Raw genomic sequence first — 22639 nt, 5'->3', positions numbered from 1 at the left:
CTTTTTACAAGCTTAAATCACAAAGTCATTTGTGGGTTTATAATAGAGATAGAGAATTCTGCGCTGAATTGAAATGCTTCTCAGTGGATCGTGCAGCTCTGTAATAGCCCTAATGTTCGTGTGATCGAGATCAGCCCGCACAGCTGCTTTGTCCCTGATCGCTGTTTTTTGGGCCGAGCTGATAATGCTCTGCGCTGCTCAGATCAAACACGTTTTGTTCCGCTTTTTGAGCGTTTGCCATTTGATGTTTCTCATACGCAACGCAAATGACAGTGTATAATCAAAGAGAGTTGGGTAATTTTGTAGAGGCAAAAGTTCAAATTGAAACGTTTAGTTGAAAAGGTCGCAAAATTATACCATTGAAGTCTGGAACCCCGACGGCAAGTTGGGGCTATTTATAGAATGTGTTTAGCGGGCAACTCACAGGCACCACGTAGGAGACCACTGCTATTCAAATATAATGTAAGCAAATTGAAAAGTGCAGCCTAAAACTAACTTTCTGTCAGTGGCTATAGGCCGACTCTTCTTCCTCAGTTGTTGTTTTTTACACATATAAGTGATCATATTAGTGCCCCTGCTGTTGGCTGTAGGCCTATTGCTTTATTAGACTTTTTTTTTTTTTTTTTTTTTTTTTTGCCGACGGCCCTCGGTTGGACGGCCGTTCTGGACTTTTCCAGAACGCACAGATTGTCAGTCCGTCCCTGCCCGAAACTCATATATTACCTGTTTTGTCCATACATAAAAAAAGCTTCCACAGACCAGTTCCACCTCAGCTGGAGAGTACACCTTCTCAAGGTGTCAACTACAATGTTTCAGGACATTCTGATGTTGTTTTACAAAATAAGAGCCCCCCAAAACTCATCTATTAACTGCTGTGTCCATCCATTCAGAAAATCATAAAAATAAAAGTCCTAGCTTCCACAGACCAATTCCACCTCAGCTGGAGAGTACATCTTCTCAAGGTGTCAACTACAATGTTTCAGGACATTCTGATGTTGTTTTACAAAATAAGAGCCACCCCAAATCTCATATATTACCTGGTGTGTCCATACATTAAAAAAATCATAAAAATAAAAGTCCTAGCTTCCACAGACCAATTCCACCTCAGCTGGAGAGTACACCTTCTCAAGGTGTCAACTACAATGTTTCGGGACATTCTGATGTTGTTTTCCAAAATAAGAGCCACCCGAAACTCATATATTAACAGTTTTGTCCATACATTCAGAAAATCATAAAAATAAAAGTCCTAGCTTCCACAGACCAGTTCCACCTCAGCTGGAGAGTACACCTTCTCAAGGTGTCAGCTACAATGTTTTGGGACATTCTGATGTTGTTTTCCAAAATAAGAGCCACCCCAAATCTCATATATTACCTGGTGTGTCCATCCATACATTCAAAAAATCATAAAAATAAAAGTCCTAGCTTCCACAGACCAATTCCACCTCAGCTGGAGAGTACACCTTCTCAAGGTGTCAGCTACAATGTTTCGGGACATTCTGATGTTGTTTTCCAAAATAAGAGCCACCCGAAACTCATATAGGCCTATTACCTGTTTTGTCCATACATTAAAAAAATCATAAAAATAAAAGTCCTAGCTTCCACAGACCAGTTCCACCTCAGCTGGAGAGTACACCTTCTCAAGGTGTCAACTACAATGTTTCAGGACATTCTGATGTTGTTTTACAAAATAAGAGCCCCCCAAAACTCATCTATTAACTGCTGTGTCCATCCATTCAGAAAATCATAAAAATAAAAGTCCTAGCTTCCACAGACCAGTTCCACCTCAGCTGGAGAGTACACCTTCTCAAGGTGTAAGCTACAATGTTTTGGGACATTCTGATGTTGTTTTCCAAAATAAGAGCCACCCCAAATCTCATATATTACCTGGTGTGTCCATACATTCAAAAAATCATAAAAATAAAAGTCCTAGCTTCCACAGACCAATTCCACCTCAGCTGGAGAGTACATCTTCTCAAGGTGTCAACTACAATGTTTCAGGACATTCTGATGTTGTTTTACAAAATAAGAGCCCCCCCAAATCTCATATAGCCTATTACCTGGTGTGTCCATCCATTCAGAAAATCATAAAAATAAAAGTCCTAGCTTCCACACACCAATTCCACCTCAGCTGGAGAGTACACCTTCTCAAGGTGTCAACTACAATGTTTCAGGTCATTCTGATGTTGTTTTACAAAATAAGAGCCACCCCTAATCTCATATATTACCTGGTGTGTCCATACATTCAAAAAATCTTAAAAATAAAAGTCCTAGCTTCCACAGACCAATTCCACCTCAGCTGGAGAGTACACCTTCTCAAGGTGTCAACTACAATGTTTTAGGCCATTCTGATGTTTTTTTACAACATAAATGGCCTTTAAATACTTCTGTTTTTAAATACTTCTGCCATTGATGATTAATAACATTCATTTCCCTGTTTTTCTGTTTCAGTCACAACAGTGCCCAAGCCAGTGCAGATGATGTAAATTGCACCGTTGCAGTGTCTTTCATGATCTTAAGTTGAACAAGTATATCCTCTCAGTTGTGAACAATGCCCAGAAGAGACTTTTATTCATATTCCCTTTGTGCTTGTGTATCCATTGAAAATATTAGTTGACACAAATCTCTCTGTAGTGGACATTAATTTGTGCAATATAAATGTCATTGTGATATGTAACTGTCATGCGAATACATTTACATTTTTTTGGAATTACATAACAGTATGTAGTACTTTAAACAAGTATTGGCCATGTTGCCTCAAGGACTGTGTGTCTGTCGAAGATTGGTGTAACACTGCTTTTATTGTTTCTTCATTATACAAATGTATTTCTTTGTGTCCATATTGGAAGCTTTCTTCTCTCTTTCTGACTTTTGCTCACAAAACATCACATATAATAAACACAAATTGGTATCCATGACCATGCCTCATAACTTTGAATCCTCAAAAGTGCTCTATACATATCAATTATGCTGTCCATGGTGCTGAAGTAGCTACTCAATTTATTTTTGCATGTGTTCGTTATTCTGATTCTTGTGGTTCTCCCCATCTGTTTTGTGACGGATAGTATTTTCTAAACTACATAATTAAAGCATACGCTTAATATGCTTGATTAAGGAAACCACTGTTACATGGTTGTATACATATGCTAAGTTGGACTGGTGGTAGCTGTTGTACACCAGAGGGGGGCATAATAAATCGTTTCAGGACTGGAAGCTTAATGTCGGTAAAAGTGGTTCATTATTTTAACTTGTAATAAAATAAAATGAAAAATTAACTGCAACATTTTGCGTGGAAAACTTAACTGCAGCAGTAATGCAAAATTAAGTAACTTAGATTACTTTTGCATTACATTTATATCTTGAAAATAATATATATTTTATTACAGTACTGTCTACTTGAGATTTGACCTCTATGATCACCATCATATTTTCTTAATGAATGGTTAATTTGTCTAAAGTATGATTTGTTTGTAAAATTACACTGTGCAACGTAGTGCAATGTCAAAAGAGCAAATATGTAATACGTTTTAAACAGGCACCTGCGAGGCCTAAATTTGCACCTACACCGACAACAACCGTGCGATGACAGTAGACTATTGCTGTTTTTTTGATAAGCAACACAAACCGTACCTTGCACCATTTGATGACTGGAAAGATGCCGAAGAGCAAGAAAGAGTGACTGCATCTTTTTATTAAATGTACAATCCCCATTTGCTATACACAGCTGGATTTATTTGCACATTGAGTAACCTTACTCATCACGGCAATTACATTGTTTGCCACACACACCATTAGCCATATGCATGTCAAATTAGGCCTACGTAGCACAATTCAACCATGTAGGCTAGCATGTTATTTCTCTGATGTCTGTCTAATGTCATGCAATGTTTATTATACAGTAAAGTGTCTACTGAATAGTAAAAAAGAAATGTTTTTCTTAGGCCAGTCTTTGGTTCAATAAATTGTCATAATTATTTTAAATAGACACGTATGATTATTGATGCTATCACCGAAAAGTAATTACAGTGAGAAATTTACAATACGGTTCCATGCCATCATTAATGAAAAACTAGTCAAGTCAATTCATCTTCATTTATATATTGCTTTACAATACGGATTTCAAAGCAGCTTTACAGTGAAAATAGGAAAGTCAAAGGATAGATATTGTTTTGCCTTTACAGCAACTCTATAAAAAGTTATTGTCTAGGTAAAGTGAGTTTGATTTTTTCTACACAGGAGCAAATGAGTAGCGCAAAATTCTTAAATACTAACTGATATCATTTAAACTTTTGCGTTTTTGTGATGTTTTCTCTTTAGAATACAGATTATAGACACAGTCATTACAAGTGGGTTACCTTTTTTCTTAAATGTACATTAATTATGTATTATGTGTAAAACACAAGTATTATGATCCTTTTTATTAATTTTTAATAGGTAATTAATAGATAAGTAATAAATAAGTAATAGTACTTTTCTAAAAGTGAACTACCACACGGCAACGTAATATTAATTACAAATTGTTTTATTAATTCTTGTTTGTTATTAGTAGTTACTTGAATGTCCAAAAGTGCGTTATATTCGTTTATTAATGACTGAACAGAACAGTATTCTACAGTTTTACAGCAATGATATATATATGTGTGTGTGTGTGTGTGTGTGTGTGTGTGTGTGTGTGTGTGTGTGTGTGTGTGTGTGTGTGTGTGTGTGTGTGTGTGTGTGTGTGTGTGTGTGTGTGTGTGTGTGTGTGTGTGTCATCCTAATTTCTTCCTCTTTTGATTTTATCCAGAGTTCACTCATTCAAGTTATTTGGGGTGAGTAATTCAATAATTAACTATCCATCTGTGAAATTACACTTAGTTGAATAACTATGTCTAACTATGTCATTTATTTGTAATGCATTATTTCCCCAATAGAACAAAACCATACATATAGTAGACCATGAAATTGTGGAGACAGTTGAAGTCCTGAAAAAGAAACTCAGCGACTATGATGATACTATTACAAATAAAGACGGCTTCTGGGGACAAGTGTGCATTACACTTGCCATTGCAAACACTAAAAACAATCGCTATCGTCTGCAAAATGTATTTCATAAGGTGAGCACACACACAACCAAATATACAGTATATATATATTTATAACAAATCTTGCTGATGATAGTCAATAATAAAGGTTGTTATATTGAGTTTCTCAAAGACAGATGCAGGCATTTCATATTTTAACAAGGTTCTTTTCGAAATGTTTACATTTAAACATCATTATTACATTATATACTTTGTCAAAAAGCACCAGGCAGAACAATCCTCATCTCCTCTGCCATCTGTGGCCAGTGGAAGTGCTGCTGAAGATGAGGGACACAAGTCTTCAGAGAAGGTTAGTCTTCACTCTTTGTATTTACAGGTTTCTTGTGTTCTTCTAAAGTATAATGTCAAACATTGCTTGACTTTCTATCAACACAGCATGCAGAATATTCCCCATCTACTCCTCTGTCTGTGGCCAGTGGAAGTGCTGCTGAAGATGAAGGACACAAGTCTTCAGAGAAGGTTAGTCTTCACTCTTTGTATTTACAGGTTTCTTGTGTTCTTCTAAAGTATAATGTCAAACATTGCTTAACTTTCTATCAATACAGCATGCAGAATATTCCCCATCTACTCCTCTGTCTGTGGCCAGTGGAAGTGCTGCTGAAGATGAAGGACACAAGTCTTCAGAGAAGGTTAGTCTTCACTCTTTGTATTTACAGGTTTCTTGTGTTCTTCTAAAGTATAATGTCAAACATTGCTTGACTTTCTATCAATACAGCATGCAGAATATTCCCCATCTGCTCCTCTGTCTGTGGCCAGTGGAACCATTCATTCACTCTTTTTCTAATTTGTTTAATTCAATGTTGGGTGCCTATATGCCTTGTCTTGTAATTGAAAGAAAAATAACGATAATAAGAATCTTGTGTTCTACATTGACTTCACATCACATTATTCCTTGTTATTGTTAATGTTACAATTACAATATGTGAAAAATAAGTATTTGTCCGTGTTCATGTTTGACTGTACTATTAATGCAGAAACAAAGGTTTTAGAATTACATGTTCCACAGTTTAAAAAAAAAACATTTAATTAATGAACATACGTACAGGTTATAGTAACATTTTATTTCTTCATTAGGGGTCTATGAGTAATACCTCTGATGACGATGGATTTATAAAAATCCACTTACCCAAGAACCCATCATTCTTTTACATTGAAAGGAGTGATTGGGAAAAGCTGAAGAAGAACAGAAAAGAAAGAAGCTTTAAAGGACTCCAGTGGACAAAAGTGATTTCAAAAGGTCTGAGGACCATAAACCCATACTGTTCAATTGCCTTTAAAAGGCACAAACTGAAGGTGATGGGTTCGTTACATGCGGGCCCTGAATTCTCCTGCCTTGGTTACTGCAGATTCGAGGATTGCCCTGTCACAGTAACAGTTACTGTGGACAGTGAAGAGGACCTCAAGGCAATAGTAAATTACCAAGGGGAGAAGAGTATACATAATTTAACGGAATTAAAAAGAAGACCTGTTAGGGCACATGAAAGAAAATCACTGGGCGAAGACTTACAAAGACAGCTTCCACGAGCAATGTACCTTGACAAATTAACAAACATACCCGAAGATGTTATGGAGTCTGGCTGTCGGGATGAGGCTCCAAGTCCGAACGTCCTGAAAAATATATCGTGGGAAGCACGGAAGAGAAGCCGGCAGCACAGTAATGAAGTCATAAGTCTTCAGATAATGATTGACCAGAAAAAAGGCAGTCCTGATGAGGTCCTCCAGAAAGTGATGCTACACCCAAAAGGGGTTCTTCTTTGGTCACGCAGGGGGATTGAAATATATCAGGAGCGATGCCAGGAGGACATTGTCTATCTGGATGCGACTGGCAGCATCATGAAAAAGCAGAAAGGATCTCCTCCTTTCTATGTATATGAGTTGGTGGTCAAGAATCCCCATAAAAACTCATCTCCACTACCTGTTGCCACATACCTTACCTGTGATCACACCACAGCCTCAGTTAATTACTTCCTTGAGGCGTTTCAGACTGATGTGGCAAGGTGTTTTGGGAAAAAAGGTATGCGGTCACCCATCATGATCCTGTGTGATGGGTCAATGGTGTTGATGCAGGCAATATGCCTGTCATTTGCCAAAAAAAACCTGAAAGACACCAATAACCACTACTACAACATAGCAAGTGGTAAAGGAAAAAAAGAAGATTTTGAGGTGCCCATTCTTCATCGTTGTCTCAGCCACGTAATGAAGAATGCAACGGAAATGTGCAGAAAGTAGTAAGTTGTGTACTTGAAAAAATTACTGTTTGTGACAACCCTCTTTTAGTGTCAACTTTATACAGATTCTGTAATGAAGTACCTTTCATTAATGTGCTAGGCTAAAAAACACAACAGCAACATCTCTTTTCCTCATACCAAAAACTAATAATGTTACTGCCAATGTGAACTGAACTATCCAAAATGCAGACACTTTCTGTTAGCAGTGTGGCCTCTGAATTCCCCTAAATTGGCTTTGCCTGTGAAATGAATAGAATAATGATCTATTCAACAAATATACAAAAGACCAGCAAGTATTACATAAAGTGCAGATTTGGATATAATACGCACAAGTTGTACAATTTATCATCTATCAACATATAACCTTGAAGACCATAGATATATTCTTGAACCTAATTATTTTTGTTACATTCCACAGTGCGCCAAACCACTACCATCTGGCCATGCACGTCTTCGGTTCACTGACAACTGCAAGCACTTTAATTGAGCTAGATGACATGGTTCAAAGTGCTGCTGTTGTGTTCTCCAGTCCATCCTGTGGGCCCAATGTAGGGAAACATTTCAAAAACCTGCAGTCGTGGCTGCTGAGAACAGGGACATTGGATGAAACAACCAAGTCCAAAAGTGAGAGCTTGAAGGTAAATGTCAATTCCAAGTTTACATTTGAACATTTATGGTTTTAATTTTGACAAATATGCGAAGGTATACTGTTGTTATCAAGTAAATACTATAAAGAAAAGGTAATGAAGTTAAATTTCTTGAGTGAAAATGTACTTAGATAAATGCCATGGAGTGCAGCTAGTTTACAATGATATAAAAGTAGGTTACAATGATACATATTTGATATTACTACCATTTAACAGAACAAATTTATGGAACAATTGCATTACATGTAAATATTGTACAATAACAGTAGGACATAGAAACAACAAGGTCTTTTGTCAGTACAAAAAGTAACTTTTGTGTGAATTGTAAGTGTGTGTTGTCAGAAAATACTTCATTTAAAAAAAGAATAAATGAATTATCTGCCACTCGAACACCACAACACAGCATCATTTTAATATAACAAGACAGAAATGTATAATAAATATAAAGTCCACAGCATCTGCAGCCTCAAACATATGTAAAAGTATGATTGTCAATTGGTAGTGGTATTAAAGCGCATGATTTAGGATCATTAGGAAATTATATATTAGATATATAAGGAGAAACTTAGCACGGTCATTTGTGACATTAAACAAAGCTTGACAACTAACAGACACAGAAAAACAAGGGAGCTAATTAACTAGACAAACATGAAATTAGGACACTTATTAATCAGTAACCAAGGAGACAAACAGGTGAATGAGATGAAACAAAGAAACACATGGGAAAGCAGAGTACACTGAAGATTAACAGACAGTGAACACAGTAAAAAAAAAAAAAAAAAAAAATGTGTATTACTGAGGTGTATTCCTGCCCAGACATTATCAAAAAGGTCAAAGCTGAAACTTGTTAAAGATTTGTCAGTCATTTTTTCATTTTCAAACAGACCTGTAATAATAACACATTGTTACATTACATTAAGGACATCGATGGAGACAACAGATTTGCAAAACGTTGCAAAGAAGTCATTTCCAATGCTCCACTAGACAGGCATGGAGAGCCGAATCTTTACTTCTGCAGAGGCCTTATCGAGCACCTCAACAAATACCTTCTACCTTATTCTGGATTGTGGACCGGGATAATGTTAGGTTTGCCATCATTAATCAATATATCCATTTTCGATATAAAAATCTTGCTTGGTTTTATGAAAATTAAACACATGGCTTTACTTGCGTACTTTTGTTCAAAGGTGACCTTGGACGACATGGGACGGGACCAGAATATGAGCAGTGCTCTAGGAAATACAACACCCTCAGAAAGCTTCCAAGACAAGTAATTATAATATATTTTACATGACATGACTTTATTACTCATTGCTTAATGTGTTTAACAGGTAAATTATTTTACGAATTTACCTGTTTTTTATACATTTCTCAGAACATAACAGAGGACAACAGAACCCAGGGCATAATGGAAAAGAGCCAGTGGGATTTAAAACACATTCGATTTCCCTCTGGCCGCCTGACTAGGCTTGATGATTTTGTGGCCCGCTATCAGACTACTCACACTGCTCTCCTGAAGGAGTATGAAGATTCCGAGAGAGTTTTTAGAAGAAAGGTTTGAATTTAATTAAGGTTTCATTGAAGGTGGCATGGGTAAAAGTGTTTAAGTCAAAGTAAATAAAGAAACTTACTGTACATTATGTATCATATTATATGTATTGGTATCTAAAACAGTTCTCCAAAGTTATTGAATTTATAAATGACTGCTTCCATCAAAACTTTACTTTATGCAGACGTACAGAGTGGACCAAGAAAAGTGGAAAGAACGGCAGCAGAAAAAGAGGGGGAGATATGTTACACCACTCCGGAAGCCGTTTCATTTCAAGACATCGAACAAGAAGGTATACTGTAAATATAAAGCTGTCATGCCTTCTACAGAATTAATAGTAATAATCCTAATCTAAACATTACAGTTTTAGCTTTACTGCAGCCAATGTAATTACAGCCAATCCGAAATAGTTTACTACTCATAGACATATAACAGCAAAAGCTGTTTTTACTACACACTACACAATCTTTACTCAATATTAATATTATATGTGGTTTATCATTTTGTGTGTGGTACATTTTTTTTAGAGAAACTATTCATTAAATTACAACTGAAACTTCTACAAACAATTGAAATATTGTAAAGTATTTTATTTTATATTTGTTTTAAATGTATTTAAAATAGGAAATTAAGAGACGAACGAAAGGAATTTAACATGATGATCCTTAGTATTTTTAAATACACTGTTGATAGGTTGACTCCTCAGTAGCTGACGGTGCCATTGGGAAACAAAAATCTTCACCACAGCCTGGTTCATCTCTGCTTGGGGACCAGGAAGAAAGCTTGGATGGAAAGGATGTAGAACATGGGGATATGTCTACCAAACCTCAGAAAACACTTGTCTTTTTGTAGTCTTACCATGGTCATAAAATGCATTAGCCTGGCAAGCCAGACCCAGAGCCATATAGAGAGAGAGTTGCGACAACTCCATTGACAACAATGGAACGCTTTTTTACAGCAATGGCGGCTCGTGGAGCCCCTCAATAGTTCCCGGAAGTAGCAGCAGCGCGGTAGAACAGACCGTTTGTGATGGACTTTTATAAAAGGTAAGACGTTTAAAGAATACGATTGTATATTATCAGTACATCTGAATCAAATTAACTTGTATTAAAGCATGCTAGTTGATTATTGCTCTCTAAATTAGTAGTTTTAGGGGACGTTATCAGATAAAAGATAGGTCATTGGATAAAGTTAGTAGCGCATAACAAACCACGAACAGCCTATTAATGGTTAAACCCGTTCTATTAATGCAGTTTTATCCTTTGTTGTGTAATAAGAGGGAAAGGCTTCTAAACAGGGGTTAAATATAGCATTGGGGAGTGTGATATGTGGAAGTGATAAAATGAGAATATCCGTTTCATTCCTCATTAAATGTGCAATAACAAAACAATCCTTATTTTAGATTGCATTTTTGAGTAACAAAAACGTATGGGTGGAGTTTTTAGACATTGTGTTTCTGTTGACTATTAGGCTGTCTATATTATGTTTCAGCTCAGCTGATTTTTGGATTGATGGGAAAGGGAAATGGAAGTTTATTTGTGAGATTAAAAACAATGCTTAAAAGCAGCAAGCCATTTTAAAACAAAAACAAATCACACTAGACTTAATGGGGAATAATACTAAATACCACAACATGTAATATATACTACTACTGTATATAATTTGTCCCGTTTATGTTTCCTTTATCTCTCTCAACACAAGAAGCTCAAAGGGATTCAGTGGATCATGAAGACTCCCTGCACTGACGCTGTACCCTCACCTTCAGTTTCAGCATATCTTCTCCTCTCTGTGTCAGACACCACAAGAACAACATAGAGGAAATGACAGACAACATGCTTGACGTGCAGTTAATTAGACATTTATAAATCCCATTGTGCTAAATCAATGCAAAAGTATATATATATATATATATATATATATTTAAACTGATGTAATGTATATTTTTGAGTAGTGAACTTTGACTTTTTGAAATTTAAACAAGTTTCAGCTGTAAACATTTCTAAATGTTTAAATTCACCTGACATGGAAAGTGTACCAACCTACCCATACTTGAAAGCAGTTTTTACCAGTATTTGAGAGATCTACAACCCTTTTCACTCATCATTAAGGCTCCTCTGGACGATGCATTATCATGTATACTTTAATTACTATAACAAAATAACCAAATAAATAGGTTTTTATAGATTAAAGTGATGTAGGTCATGAATTTATCAAATTATGTTAAAAGTAAATGCACATGGACACTAATGAAATAATGTGTGTGTGTGTATAATCATGTTTTGTTTGAAAATGTAATATTATACATTAATATATTATGTATTAATTTATACAGTAATAAGTGCATGGGGTGCATAAGCATTGTAAACATTAAGATTAATGAAATTTCACTTAATTAAATTATACATTTTACTTGTTTGCAATGGATTTTTTTAAGACAAACACCTGTTACCTGCAAGTCTCTGTCCTTGTGAAACCATAGTGAACATTACGTGATACCTTTAAATATTCTAGTTTAAGAACAAAAAAATAGTCAAGTCATCTTCATTTATATAGCACTTTTAACAATGTAGATTGTTTCAAAACGGCTTTACACATATAATTTATGGTAACAGGGATTGTTTTGGCTTTATAGCGGTTCTTTAATAAAGTTATTTTCCAGCTAAAGTTATTGTTCATTGATTCGCTTCCGTCGGAACGATCATTTGTTATTAAATTAGGGGCCGCTAAGACGACACCATTCTCACGCGAAACTAAATGAAATACTTGAAATACTTCAAAACAACTGCAACACGGTCTTTAACCAAGGCAACACGGTCTTTAAAGGAGAACTTGGTAACTTTTTTAACTTAATAAAACTGTCTAGAAATCATTTGGATGGTTAAACAACCTGTTCTGGTGATATTGGTGACTTTCCCCGCTCCCCCCAGCGTTCCCAGGCGGAAAACCAACCTTGCAACTTGCGCACTGCCGTCCCGGCAAAGTGAAATTGGAAGTCTCGTGAGAACCGAGAACGAGAAGAGAACGAGCGCGAAACACAAATTGCTTTACGGCAATTCGACATAAACACACACGCATGTATGATGTATTACCAGATGACCCACCTCGGTAGACATAGCTCCACACGATACAGTTGGCTTGCTCCGATCAAAACAAACGCACATGAGCAGCGGTAGAGAGGGGGAGGAGGCCGCCGCAAGTGAGTTTTTTACGACTGTGTTGTGAAATATACGCCCCCCCCACAGCTGTAGGGGGAGCTCGTGGGGAAAACATGCGACAACAAAAGGGAAAATCAGCGAAGAAGTGACTAGAGTTCGCTAGAGTTACAGAGTTCTCCTTTAACCAAGGTAACAGTTAACGTACGTAGCCAGAAATATGTTAACAAACGGCAGGCAACGCTGGTTGACCTATAAACATTAAATAATAGCAGATTTTTATCTTTTAAAAATAAAATTACAATAACTACAAACACATACTACATTCACATATCAGTGTATTATATACATATTGTAAATCAATTAATTTATTGACTACAAACTACCAAAAATCAAAGTTCTGCTCTCTAACTCCATCGATTTGAATTGGCGCTGAAGCACTTCCTGGAACTATCTGAGGTCTACGCGAATCACGTGACAACTAAGCATTTTGAACTTCCGTTGTCGCAACTCTCTCTCTATATGGCTCTGGCCAGACCTACATCAAGATGTTTAGTCTGGCAACTCACCATAGACACGGCTTAATCCGATGGGCGGGATAAACGGCTGTCTTTCAAATTCCCTCTGCACGCAATAGGACAGCGCTTCAACCAACCAGAGCGTTTTCCCAACAGCGGAGCTAACGTTAGTTGATAGATTCAACTTTTGCCATATCTGGCCGGCAAAACGACGAACACATCTTCCTTTTTTTAAGAATGACTTCAGTGCCGTTCTTTGCTCTTTTCTCAAAGAAAAGCTTAACTCCAAGTCCTCCAGAGTCGCGGACAAAGCCGATTCGAAAGATGTTCGCCAGCCGCGATCATTCTTTGTTTTCAAGTCGCAGCCAGGTAACCGTCGCAACTCTGTCGTCATTATGTTAAGCCCGCCCCGCCTAGTCTATACACGACGTGATTGGCCTGACGCAATTTAGGTTTTTGCAGCTCCAAAGTCTATCCGATTGTTAAGTCTGACGTCACGCGTGACGTTTAGCCTTTTCCGGGTCCGAGCGCTCCTCTCGTCCAGAAATAACAATGGTGGAACCTGTAAATTTATTTACGACCACGTCCTTCTTAGTGAGGCACCCTTGGCGGTCAAAAAGGGTTTAAATTCCTTTAACACCAACAGAGTGGTTAGTGTAGCTCATCATTAATTAAGGGTAGAGTCCAGGCATCAATGAAAAAGAAGATTTACGAGGTTGAAGTGAGTTAGCTCGGGACACGGGACACAGCACTGCGGCATTGTAAAAACACTCAATAATAACCAAAACACTAGCGAAAGCGGTAGGTAGGTAGAGAGGACCTGGACTTTGGACCCGTAAAGAGTATTATCGGAGAGTGGTTACGTCACGACTTAACAACCGAATACGCTGATTTCACGCAGCCGCCATTTTGAAATCGAAAGTGAGGCTCCGGTGGGAAGAACCCCGGAAGTAAAGATAAACAACAATGCCTTGGATTACCAACCTGAAGCTGCTGCCACGATTTACACTATTGGATGTTACTATTCAATATAGGATATATATATAGTTCATTCCTGCTTCTTTTTTTACATTCTGAATTATATATCAAAAAAATATTTTATTTATAAATGAATTTCACTGTATATAGTCTAAAGTATGCAAGAAATGTATGTACATTTTTAGAATTGACACAACATCATTAAACACAACAATACGCCATCGCATTCACGACTCTCCTGTGATTAAAGGCGACACTTCCGGTTTTCTTCCCACCGGAGCCTCGCTTTCGATTTCAAAATAACGGCTGCGTGAAATCAGCGTATGGAGAGTTGCTAGACTGCCCTGGCTGCAAAATACATTTTGCTGCCGCTAGGGTGCGTCTAGATTTCTAGGCTAAAAATGCATTGCTATTTACCTATTAACTCTGTATGAACTGCTTGTGTTCTGATCCACTATTGTAAATCGAAAAACATATTTATTTTTTTCACATTTAAATAAAGGTCCAGATCACTACTTGTTTCTGCATAATTTGAATACATAACTACGGAAGCCCTGAACCGCAACGTAAAAAAAAAAAAAAATCCGTAAAAAAAAAAAATTCTAGCACTTCGAGATTAAAGTCGAAATATTTCGAGATTAAAGTCGAAACATTTCGAGATTAAAGTCGAAACATTTCGAGAATAAAGTCGAAACATTACCAGAATACAGTCTTCTGTATGGAAGTAGAATAATGTCAAATGTTTTTGAAATAAAAAGCCTGTTGAATTGCACTACTTGAAAAAAAATATGCATTGCATTAACCATGCTTGCATTTTTAATGCATTGTATTTTTAGTGCTTACATTTTTATGGGCTGAAATTCAACATGGTTGAATATTTAAGCTGTGAATATTTCAATTAAAAACATTTCAAACACCTTTTCATTATTAAAAATTCAATAATCCATATTCACCTTTCATATTTCACTTCCAAAATATTCAAACTGTTTAAAAATACAACCAATAATATTCAACAGGCAATTTTCGGTCCATTTTATTTCGCTTTGCAAATTCGCTTCCACAAATTCAGTGGTTCAAATTCGACAGTAAATTCAACATTGACGTCCAGGAACTGCAGGAAAAGCAGTAGATTGCCGAGCATACTCTCCATCTGCTGTTAGTCGACCTCACCATCAGATGGTGCAAAAGCGCTTGTTGCTGACGAAGACATTCATTCATAAAATGAAAATGATTATCTGTGTCAGTATATGCGGAAAAGATGATAAACACACAAAAGCTGTTTCATTCAATAACTTCATTGTTACTTTCCCTGTGTATTCTACATGTCATCAGCTTTCTCTATCATGAACAGGATTATAATCGGTTTCCCTCAATACCTCTCAAGGATTTCCCTTCCGTTGATAGTGATATGAAAGACCAATCTTGCACCGGCTTATTAGGGAAGTAGGCTACAGGCAAGAAGATGGACTCAGAACATGAACTTAACGCGCAAAGTTTCATGCTGAGCGTTTCGTGATATACTGGCATAAAATCAACACATGACACACACACACACACACACACACACACATATATATATAGTATGCATACGTGTATTGCATTAGCTTAAACTGTCACAGCACTTGCATATTGTCCTCCTATTGTTAGTTTAACTGTAAATCGCTTTGGATAAAAGCGTCTGCTAAATGACTAAATGTAAAAATTGGCTTGATATTGGACATTAGCACATTTAGTCGTATACAAAGTCGTATACACTTTAGAGACGGTCCCTAAATGTGCGAATGTCCAACATCAAGCCATCTGTATGCCAATCTATCACTGGGAAACGCTCAGCATTAAGCTTTGCGCGTTATTCTGAGTCCATCTGCTTGCCTGCGAGTTTGGTCTTTTACATCACTGTAGTCCATTAAGCTACGTTAAGCGTTTTATATGTTCAGCAGGGGAAACCTGAAGTATTGAGGGAAACCCTAATAGCCTGCATGCAGCAGCACATCGCCACAATATAAAGTTAAGGCAACTAAACAACCAAGAGAAATATATGTCAACCTCAAAAATGTAACATTGGATCTGTATATCCGCATCGGGGAATAACATTATAATCTCGTTCACGGTAGAGAAAGATGCATGTAGGCTACCATGAATCAATCAAATCAGCAGCAATTCTGAGTGTGTGAGTGTGAGTGTGAGTGTGTGTGTGTGTGTGTGTGTGTGTGTGGGGGGGGGGTCGGGGGGGGGTCAATGGACGGCTTGTTACATGAACCTGTGATCATGCTTTGACTACTAAACAGTCCTGTATGTGACAGATGAGAGCGTCTAATTACCTTCAAGTTTTGTCGGATCAGTTATTCTGAAAGAACTACGAAACATTCAAACGCAAACACTACACATGTCAGGATTATTGCCAATCACAATTTGGTAACAATAGAGACGAAAACTTGTGGCTCAGTATTTAAATATGTGTGTGTGTAGGGGTGGGCGACATGAACAAAATCTTATATCATGATATGAGTCATTTTATTTCACGATAACAATATACATTACGTACGATACAGTTATTTTTGCTCTAAATAAGATTTTTGTGATATCAAAATTTGGATATTATTGAAATTTTATAATTCTTGTATCCATTTTCAATATTACAAAAATCTATTACTAGCTGAAGTAAAAATAAAAAAATAAAAACTCTCAAGAAGTAAACAGTGATAAAATAAGAACAACTAAGCTAATTACAAGCATAAAACAAACTAAACTAGAACAATGAAACAAATTAAATAGACTTAACTGTAAAAACTCAACATGATCTCATGAAATGTGTATGTATTTATCGTGCAATTTATACACAAAAAAAATAGTTTTTATGTGCATATGATACGTACTGTAGGAAAAGTAACCGTGAAGACACTGAATTTAACATAAAACAGCCGTCATAATAATCACAAATACACTTACATTGCTGTAAATGAGTTTTATGAATGAATGACTTGTTCTAACTGTTGCTGGTTGCTGAATGACTTGTTCAACACGCGCTTTTGCACCATCTGATGGTGAGGTCGACTAACAGCAGATGGAGAGTATGCTCGGCAATCTACTGCTTTTCCTGCAATTCCTGGACGTCAATGTTGAATTTACTGTCGAATTTGAACCACTGAATTTGTGGAAGCGAATTTGCAAAGCGAAATAAAATGGACCGAAAATTGCCTGTTGAATATTATTGGTTGTATTTTTAAAGAGTTTGAATATTTTGGAAGTGAAATATGAAAGGTGAATATGGATTATTGAATTTTTAATAATGAAAAGGTGTTTGAAATGTTTTTAATTGAAATATTCACAGCTTAAATATTCAACCATGTTGAATTTCAGCCCATACAAATGTAAGCACTAAAAATACAATGCATTAAAATGCAAGCATGGTTAATGCAATGCCTATTTTTTTTCAAGTAGTGCAATTCAACATGCTTTTTATTTCAAAAACATTTGACATTATTTTACTTCCATACTTCTGTAGAAGTTGCGTGTGTGCTTGCCGTTATTTCACATTGCCGCACAGGCAGATCATGTGTGCGTGTGTTTGTGTAAACTGGATCTAATAGCTTTACTTTTATCTTGCCTTTCAACAAAAGGAAAATCTACAGGTCTACCAACATGGCATTAGGCTATAGGACGTTATAAAATATACTGCGCCGAAATAGACTTTAGCCAACAGGCGAAAACACTTATAAGACTGGATCAAGATATCCAGCTTAATGAATGAATGCATGAATGAGGCATTTATATAGCGCTTTCATATGTTTACTGTAGGCCTACACTTAAAAGCGCTTTACAATCATTTCAGGGAATCTCTCCTCAACCACCACCAGTGGTTATTATATCTGAGGAAATCACGGGATCCGGCCAAATGATTGGATACAGAATGATGCACTTAAAATGTATCCAGAACGTATTTACGGTGAAGAGGGAATCAGTGCGGTTGCTGTTAAAGGGATACTTCACCTCTGGAAAGATGAATGTGCGAGGCCGGTGGCGTCATTACTGAGACGCATCGGTCTCCGAGGAGCGGGAATTTTCTTAGCAATGTTAAAACGCACATCAACCGATCACTTGATTAGCGTTCATGTAAACACTACATTCAGATTCACCAATCGGAATGAATTCAGTTAGATTGAAACAAAAGCTGTGCATGTAAACAATGAATGGCGACTGCAGAAAGCAAAAGCAGAAACGCGGACATTTTGGACGGCCGGACATGTCCGGGAAAAAAGAGGATGGTAATCCCTACTACTCAGCTTTCTCCTACTACTCAGCTTTCTCCACAGAACAAGAGCCTGCTATTTTAGCTTCCAAAGAAAGACCACTGTGTACATTCTGTGAGTGAGATCAAATTGTCTCTGGTGAGATCCACCCTCTATGGGCGGGTTGAACACATGCAGAACAGCTCCTCCTACTGGCTGTAGTCTTTAGCCTCTGGCCAGAAAATCCATAGACAGTATAAGAAGTGGACAGAGTCATCTCATTGGAACTCAATTGAGACAAGTGAAGCCCGTTTTCAGCGATTTCTTAGGACTTCCGTTCCTGACGCGCAGACTCAAACCGAGCTTGACGACGTAGATGTGACGTGAGCAACCCGTCTGTCCTCTAGTAGCTGTGCCGAGAGAAATCTGAATCATTCCCTTCCGAATCTTGCAGAGACGGAGAGTGTGAGTAGGAGCTGTCCATGAGCTAGGAGCAGGAGAAACTTTTGCTAGGTATTCTGATTAATTATTTTGTAATTTTGCCTCCACGTCCCCCCGATTGACCGCGAGCTTCTCCTCCTGTCCATACGGTAATCTCTCTACTGTGCGACAGAGAGTCGTGTGGTTATGACGCAATCGTTAGCCTACTTTTACAAAAACTGCTTCTACGGGGCCATAACGTAAGATACAAGGTAATGGAGCCTTTTATACATTGTCGTGTTTCTTTAGAAATAAATAATGGACAAATGGAGTCTTCAAACGCCTCAGATGTAAAGTTATTCACTGTCAAAGTGACGCCAAAATGAATGGGAGTCAATGGGATGCTAACAGCAGGTGAAGTTCTGCTACAAGATGGTGGCACGCGGCCGGCTTCAACTTCCGGTCGACTTCCTTCCCGCTTGAGAAAATCCTCCGATGACGCAAAATGACGATTTTTGCGTCATCTGAGAATTTTTTCCAGACAAAAAATACATAAATCTCTCGTCTCAGGGGGATATGAGGGTGGAAAGCACGGTAATTCGAAAATACTACAGGTTTTCTACTAATACAAAGCTTAATGCTAAATCCTGAAGTATCCCTTTAAGTGTTCTAGACCCAGATAGTGTTGCCTATTATAGACGAGCACGAAAACACGTCAAAAACACTGCCACATAAAGCTTCGACCAGATTGTGAACCTACTCCGGCGGAGTCTGTGCTCGTCTAGGCAACGCCATGATAATGCATGTTGGTAGGACCTCGAATTTTCTTTTTGTTGAAAGTCCAGATAAAAGTAAAAAGCTACTATTTTGTGTAGATCCATGTCCGAGGCAGTTCGACTTAACAAGTGCATTTATTTACACAGACAGACACACACACACACACACACACACACACACAAATTCAGAATTGGAAAAAGTGGACGCGCGCCGTTATGAATGCACACACAGGCAACTTCTGCAGAAGACTGTATTCTGGTAATGTTTCGACTTTATTCTCGAAACGTTTCGACTTTAATCTCGAAACGTTTCGACTTTAATCTAACGTAAAAAAAAAAAAAAAAATCCGCAAAAAAAAAAAAAAAATCTAGTATTTCGAGTATTCCCCCTGAGGTCTACGGTATCGCCGGCGATACCAGCTCGCTTTTTTTTTATTAGTGTAAAAGAAACTCATAAATACTCTGTTGACTTTGATTTTCCATAGGAGTTTCATACATCAATCGATTCTGTTAAATGTGTATTATTTTTGTGTATACTCACAATAAAAACAAAGTGTTGTGCTTTTTGCCAAATAAAGAAAAATAAACACGAAGCGAGTTCTGCCTTCTCTCTGCCAGTGAAGTCCATTCTGAAACGCGTCCGAAAATTAACAATAACTCAGCGAATACTCAGTCAAACAGACATACAGACAGACAGGCATGAAGCTTGAATTCTCTTCTTTTAAATGAAGTCATTTATATAAAAAAACAATTATTCTCATCTTGTGAAATCTGTATTAAAAGAGAGCGATTCCAGTCGAGCTCATCTCATCTCATTACGTTATAATCGGCCCCGCCCACGGAGAGCGCGCGCTATTCAAACGCAAATGGCTGAGGCAATCCTGTGAACGCCCCCATCAGCTCGAGAAAACACACAAGTTTATTTAGATCATTACTTGTTTACACCGTCTTGCAGCGCTGTGAGGAATAATACTAATGGAAAATGTCCCTCAGAAGTGCGGGTATATCGAGGAGCGAGCTGAGGAATACAAGTAAGTTTTTTCCTTCTCACGTGAATTTCTTCACGTGGGTTTCTGTTTATGAATGAATAAACGGCATGAATGCGCGCTGTTTACCACAGCTGGCAAAGACAGTTTAAATTTAAATCGCGTGTGTGAATGAATGATGATGTTTTAGCAAACTGTATTGCTATACTGAGATAAGTAAACATCGACTGAATGTTGAAATAAAATGTAGGCTATTTGTATAAGCAACGTATTAAACTGCAAATTAACAATATGCCCTAATATTTCATGAAAACAACGTTACAGTCAGACGAAATATGAAAGACAACATTTTGTTGACCAGATTTGGGTACAGTTTTTACTGTAGAATATACTGCCACATCAAATAAGCTTTTGTTTAGCCATTTCTATATATAAAATACTATTTTTGTCAAAAATAAAGTCATCAACTAAGATGTTAGCTGTTCCAATGTTGGTTATATTCAAACTAATGAATACATAGATAAAATGTAGGGCCTATAATCATTTTTTTTTACAAAGAAAGAGTACACTTGAAATATTGTTGAAATTGTAATTATTGTTGTAATTGTAACCATTTTAATAAAATAGCAAAACATATTTACAAGATAGATGTAAGCAAAATCTTAAATGGTCAATATAAGTCTTCTTCTAAATATATCTTTTGTCCTTGCATTGTGGCTCAGTCAGTGTCACACCTGAGTGAATGGCTAATTATGCAGAGTGGGTGTATTCTAAGGTGTAAACCACTCCTCGTTCACGCCCCCTCGCATATTGGCTTTACAAGCAAAACCTGTTTTACATCAATTTAAATCAATGTATGGTTTTATGTGAACGATAAAGCAAGACTATTTTCACATAATTTTGAAGAAAAAACTATAGGCGACGACATCCATAAGTCAAAAGTCTTATTGCCACATATTTAGTATGTGTTTTGTGGTCTTATTTCAAAAATTTTAATTTTTAGTTTTTTCGATAACCACGCATAAACATTATTCTCTCAAAAATGAAAACATGTACATACATGTGGCTCACATATTATTGTAGTCCTGTTTGTGCTATATAGAGTGAATTTACACCTTTGCCATTAATATGTTTATAAGCAACTGAAAAAAGCACAAATGTCAGAGCATGTCAGAACACCCCCAGGGCCCAAAAAAACGCTCAGACTCCAGAGGGTTAAAGTCGAAACGTTTCGACTTTAATCTCGAAACGTTTCGACTTTAATCTCGAAATACTAGATGTTTTTTGTTTTTTTTGACAGAATTTTTTTTTTTGCGTTGCGTTTCAGGGCTTCCGTACATAACATCTGAGTCATTAGAAAACAACCATATTCAGAGTAAAAAATGCAATGTATTATGTCTCAGACAGTGTACAGTAGTTGGTAATAATTGCTAATAATTTGTCATAGTTACTTAATATTTCATAATGAGGTTGATCTAATTCATTAGTTATTGATTACCTATAAAGAAACTATATCAGTTCTAAGTTGACTAGTACTTATTGTTTAGGTAAACTTGTTTTCACATTAATTAATAGTGGTAGATAGCTGAAGTGTTTATGTAGTTTTACTCATTTGCCCTGCATTAATTCATGCACAGATACCCATTAATGATGGACCATTATTGTGAAGTATAATTATAGACATATGGTTAGTTATGTTGTGTTTGTTATGTGTTTCTTGGTGTAAACATTAAAATATTGAAATGGTTGAATGTAACAAACCAAAAGTACAATTTAAATCAAATGATATGTCCTTATGATTGGAACTGTAATAATTATAATGTCTTCTTAACATTGTATTTTTATTCTATAATAAAACTTCAAATAAATTAATACAATTCTCCCAAATTTCTTATGTAGATAATTGAAGACCTGTTTCATCTTGCTGTCAATCAGCTGGAGATGGGGAGCTCCATTTACATTCTTAATCACTATACAGCATGGGTGATTCTGCATGGGGAAAGCTCACAGCTTGTCCTGCACAGTTTGTCAAAGGTGATCACAGTGGTTACATGGACTACAGTGTGGATGTGCAA

At 36.9% G+C, this 22639-nt stretch overlaps 1 long non-coding RNA gene across 1 annotated transcript; it reads left to right on the top strand.

Moving 5' to 3' along the window:
- Positions 1-7871: 7871 nt before the first annotated feature.
- On the top strand, positions 7872-9464 carry LOC309481585. The gene is made up of 3 exons (XR_014200065.1): positions 7872-7947; positions 8877-9042; positions 9144-9464. It is a non-coding gene; the product is annotated as an uncharacterized lncRNA (long non-coding RNA).
- The last annotated feature ends 13175 nt before the right edge of the window (positions 9465-22639 follow it).

The sequence above is a fragment of the Leuciscus leuciscus genome, assembly GCF_965113295.1.
Source record: "Leuciscus leuciscus genome assembly, chromosome: 19".
Taxonomy (NCBI): Eukaryota; Metazoa; Chordata; class Actinopteri; order Cypriniformes; family Leuciscidae; genus Leuciscus; species Leuciscus leuciscus.
This window is presented reverse-complemented; position numbering and strand designations above follow the sequence as displayed.